This window comes from Rattus rattus, chromosome 2, assembly GCF_011064425.1.
Source record: "Rattus rattus isolate New Zealand chromosome 2, Rrattus_CSIRO_v1, whole genome shotgun sequence".
NCBI classification, from domain to species: Eukaryota; Metazoa; Chordata; class Mammalia; order Rodentia; family Muridae; genus Rattus; species Rattus rattus.
In genome coordinates this window covers 68,698,700-68,704,172 of record NC_046155.1, presented here as the reverse complement: position 1 = coordinate 68,704,172, position 5,473 = coordinate 68,698,700, and the positions used below count along the sequence as shown (strand labels likewise).

At 46.3% G+C, this 5,473-nt stretch overlaps 1 pseudogene; it reads left to right on the top strand.

Annotated features, from left to right (window-relative positions):
• The first annotated feature begins 2,496 nt into the window (after positions 1 to 2,496).
• On the top strand, positions 2,497 to 2,782 carry LOC116893111 (annotated as a pseudogene).
• The last annotated feature ends 2,691 nt before the right edge of the window (positions 2,783 to 5,473 follow it).

The following is a 5,473-nucleotide window of genomic DNA, read 5'->3' as shown; positions in this document are numbered from 1 at the left end:
AAAATAAAGTCTTAAAAAAAAAAAAGGAAAACTAGAATCAGTGTAAGGTTGGTCCATAATAAAAGGTTCTGCCTTCAAGAAGGGGGAAGAAAGATAAAGTGAAATATATATATAGATAGATAGATAGATAGATAGATAGAGAGAGAGAGAGAGAGAGAGAGTGAGCGAGCTCTCAGGGTATAAGGGATGGCTCCCTGTGGGAAGCACTTGCTGAGGAGCAGAGTTCTATTCAAAAACCATCTGTAATGGGATCCAACACCCTCTTCTGGTGCTGGTGTGTCTGAAGACAGCTACAGTGTGTACTCAGTAAAATGAATAAATCTTTAAAAAACAAACAAAACCACTCTCAGGTCCCCTGCCCCCAACACCCATCAAAAGAACTTGAAAAATAAAGCATTGGTGACAATGTGGAGAGGCTGGAGGGAACCCCCAGGCACTGTGGGTGGAGGTACCAAATGGTGCAGCCTCCACAGAAACAGTATGGAGGCTCCTCAAAAAAAAATTAAAATAGAATTATGATATGACTCAGAGCCCCAGCTTCAGGGTGTATAGCTAAAGACATTCAAAGCACTATTTCAAAGAGATGTTTGTATACATGTGCTCGCCATAGAGTTTCCCACAAGAACTCAAGTGTTGGTTGACAGATTAAGAGATATGCAACAAAGTATCAAGCAGCCTTTAGGAACCAGGAGGTGGAAGCTAGGCAGGGCGGCACATGCCTGTAATCCCAGCCCTGGGGAGAGGGCAGAGGAAGGTGGGTCATGAGCTCCAGGCTAGCTTGAGCGAATAGCAAGCTGAAGAAGGAAGAGAGGAAAGATGAGGTGGAGTTAGAGGAGGAAGAGGAATAAGAAGACACAGAGGAAGATGGAGGAGGTGAGGCAGATGAGGGTGAGGGGAAGGAAGAGAGAGGGGGAGGGGAGAGCAAGTAGAGAAAGAAGAAATATGAGAAAAAAGGGGGGAAGGAAAATATGGGAGAAAGAGGAGGGAGGGGGATGGGTTAGAAGGATAAGAAAGGAGGGATGAGAAGGAAGAGAAGATATTGTGATTTTAAAAACAGGTTTATTTATTTATTTTATACATATGTACACTGTCCATCTTCAGATCACTAGAAGAGGGCACCGGATCCCATTACAGATGGTTGTGAGCCACCATGTGGTTGTTGGGAATTGAACTCAGGACCTCTGGAAGAGCAGTCAGTGCTCTTAACCACTGGGCCATCTCTCCAGCCCTGAGATATTTTAATTTATGACAACTTGAACATTAACTAAGTGAAATAAATCAGCCCCAGGGGAACCAACACAGTGAGATGCTACTTGCCCAAGGCATCTCAAGATTACGTGAACAGAAAATATAGTAGCAGCTGCCAGAAGGAAAGAGAAAGGAGAAATATCATCAGTGTTCAGTGAGGTAAATTTACTCAGAAAAGATGGTTAAGTTTGGGGCTGAAGGGAGGGCTCAATGGGTAAGAGCTCTTGCTGCACCTGCAAAGGACCCAGATTCAGTTCCTAGAACCCAAATGGAACCTTATAACTATTTGCAACTGAAGTTCCTGGGGATCTGGCGCCCTCCTCTGGCCTCTGAGGGTACTAGATATGCACATGCTACACAGACACGCATGTAGGTAAAATGCTCACACACATAAGATGGAAATAAATGATACATAAAATTTACAAAAGGAAAGACATATTAGAACTTTGAATAATAATCAAATTCCCAACTGTGAGTGGTTCCTGTGCATGTTATACAGAATAAAAAAAAATAGAAGATATACCTAGAAAATGAACAAAGACACCAGGGTTAGAACTAAGCTTATGTATTCTTGTGTGTTTGCCTCTAATCTTGAGTTTTCAGTTTTGTAATCCTAAATAAGCCATTAGATTTTTTTTTCTTTTTTTCAGAGCTGGGGACCGAACTCAGGGCCTTGCGCTTGCTAGGCAAGCGCTCTACCACTGAGCTAAATCCCCAACCCCAAACCATTAGATTTTATGTTACATTAGTGTGTGTGTAAATTTCCTTCTATGTGGGTCCTAGGAATCAGGCTTGGTGACAGACACCTTTGCCTGCTGAACCATCTTGCTAACCAAAGCAATTTATTTATTTTTGCATTTTCTTTCTTTTTAAAAGATTTATTTATTTGTTTTATGGGCATGAGATATGGGTACACTGTTGCTGTCTTTAGACACACTAGAAGAGGGCATCCGGTCCCACTACAGATGGTTGTGAGTCACTATGTGGTGGCTGGGGACTCAGGACTTTTGGAAGGGCAGTCAGTGCTCTTAATCGCTGAGCCATCTCTCCAGCCCTGTTTTGCATCTTCAAAACAGGGTTTCGCTGTGTAGCTCTGACTGTCTGCTGACCTCATAGACATCTGCTTGCCTCTGCCTCCAAGTGCTGGGATTAAAGGTGTGAGCCTCTGACTGGCTTTTCTTTTCCTTTTAAAGACAAGGTCTCACTTTCTGTGTTTTCCGTAGACCGGTGAGCAGGGATGGCCTCAGTATGCAGAATGACGCTGGCGAGTTTGTGGACCTGTATGTGCCGCGGAAATGCTCCTCGAGCAACTGCATCATTGCAGTCAAGGACCACGCGTCCATCCAGTTGAATGTGGCCGAGGTTGACAGGAGCACAGGCTGGTTTAATGGCCAGTTTAAAAACCTACAGCATCTGCAGGGCCATTCGCAGGATGGGCGAGTCTGATGATTCTATTCTCCCATTGGTTAAGGCTGATGGAATTGTCTCAAAGAACTTTGAGCAGAAGAAATCGGGAATAATTTGTTGTAAATAAAAGTGACAGGGGTTGGGGATTTAGCTCAGTGGTAGAGCGCTTGCCTAGCAAGCACAAGGCCCTGGGTTCAGTCCCCAGCTCTGAAAAAAAGAAAAAGAAAAAAAAAGTGACAGTAAGTAAAAAAAAATAAAAAATAAAAAATAAAAAATAAAGACAAGGTCTCTGGCAGGTGGTGGTGATGGCTCATACTTTCAATCCCAGTCCTTGGGAGGCAGAGGCAGGTGGATCTCTGTGAGTTGGAGGGCAGCCTGATCTGCTGATCGAGTTTCAGGACAGGTAGGGCTGTAATCTGAGAGCTGGGACAGTAACTTCTTCTCAGACCAGAAGAAGAAGAAGAAGAAGAAGAAGAAGAAGAAGAAGAAGAAGAAGAGGAGGAGGAGGAGGAGGAGGAGGAGGAGGAGGAGGAGGAGGAGGAGGAGGAGGAGGAGGAGGAAGAGGAAGAGGAAGAGGAAGAGGAGGGGGGAGGAGACAACGTCTCACTATCTAGTCAAAGCTGGCCTCGAACTCACTATATAACCTTAGGTTGACCTCAAATTTGAGATCCTCCTGCCTGAGTGTTCATACTGCAGACATGACGTGACCCATCACACCCAGCCAAGAAATAACGAAATTTAAAGGATAGGACAATGAGAACAAATTCTCAAATGGATTCCATCACACTCTAGGGAGTGAGATCGGAAGAGCTGATCTTTCATCTTTCTTTCATTTTATATGCTTTTTGCAGTTTTAAAAGAGTAGATTACTCTAGTGTTTGGGGCAGTGTTCATGGGGGTGTGTGTGTGCATGAGTGCGCCCGTGCTTGTGTGTGTGTGTGTGTGTGTGTGTGTGTGTGTGTGTATGTGTGTGCCTGCGCAGGCAAGCACACTTGTCCTGCTTGAGGAGGTCAGACTACGACCTGCAAGTGTCAGTTTTCTCCTTCCACCATATGAATCCCAGGGATCGTGAACTCGGGCCATCAGTCTTTGATACACAGTTGCTCTTATGTACTGAGCCATCTTGCCAGCAATTTTCAGTAAAAAGAAAACCAACGCATATTACTTTTATAATTGAAAAAGAAGAATAAAGTCAAAGCAAAATGTAGTCGTTGTCAATCCCTTCCCCAGTTCACACTCACCAGCTGTCTTTTTTGATCCTGGCTTTTAAAGGGTCAATATAAAGGAACACTTATCCATTGTGGGAGGAGACGGGGTTGGTGTGGGGGGAGAAGTACAGAGTGTTAGGAAACTGAACGGAGGTGTGAGGCAGTGCGGGAAGGGGAACTGGGGGTAGCCACTAGAAAGTCCCACATGCCAGGAAAGCAAGAGGATCCCAGGACCCAACAGGGATGACCTTAGCTGAAATGCCCAACAAAGGGGAGAGAGAACCTGTAGAGACTATCTCCAGAGGTTAGGTACGCCCCCAGTTGAGGGATGGTGCCACCCACCCATCTCAAAAATAGTGACCCAGTGGAGAAGAGACTCAAGAAAAGGCCATCCAGAGACTGTCCCACCTAGGGATCATCCCATCTGCAGACACCAAACCCAGACACTATTGTGGATGCTAAGAAGTGAATGCTGGTGTAGCTGTCCCCTGAGAGGCTCTGCCAGAGCCTGACCAATACAGATGTGAATGCTCGCAGCCAACCATTGGACTGAGCACAGAAACCCCAATGGAGGAGTTAGGGGAAGGACTGAAGGAGCTGAAGGGGTTTGCAAACACATAGGAAGAATGATACAAACCAATCAGACACCCCCCCACCCCCAGAGCTCCCAGGGATTAAACCACCAACCAAAGAGTACACAAGGAGGGACCCATGGCTCCAGCTGCATAGGTAGCAGAGGAGGGCCTTATCTGGCATCAATGGGAGGATAGGCCCTTGGTCCTGTGGAGGCTCGATGCCCCAGAGCAGGGGAATGCTAGGGCAGTGAGACGGGACTGGGGAGTGGGTAGGTGGTTGGGGGAGCACACTCATAGAAACTGGGGGAAGGGGGTGGGAGAGGGGGTTTGCAGAGGGGAAACCAGGAAGAGGGGACAACATTTGAAATGTAAATAAATAAAATAACCAATAAAAAATAGTGCTTATCAGCAGGGTAGGCTGGAAGAGCCTTTGGGGCCCTCGGTTCTAGGGGCTGCAGGGCTTTTGGTGGTGCCATCCCACACTTAGAGAGATGGGAGAGGATGTGTGAGATGAGCTCATGGCCAGAAGAGGAGCAGCGAGCAGCCCTTGCAGCAGAGTCTGTCCTGGGGGGGAGTGGCGCCCAGAAAGACGGTGTGCCTGATGTTTCAGGCAGAAGAGGACAGCGCACTCGGAGCACTCTCTAGCAAGTGGGAGTGACTGTCCATTTTCAGACTCCACACTCCATTCAGCGGCAGAGAATGCAGGGTGAAGCGTCTGCCGTGACAGAGGAAGTGCCGGCTTTGGAGTGCTGCCCAAGTGCGCCCAAGGAGTGGTCTGAATTATCTGAGAACTGCACAGTCAACATACTTGAAGAGAAGCCTGCTCCCTCACAAACAAGACATTCCTGCTTCTACAACAGAAAACACAGCCCCGAGTCCCTCATAAATGCTGCAGGAACTTCAAGCCTGAGGAAAAAATTAATGTGACCATTTTGAAGGAAGTTTGAGACAGGGAAGGGTTTATTTTTAACTTTGAGTTTAATTTGCCGCGTCAAATTCATAATGTAATTTTCTTCCTTTCTTTCTTATTTCTCT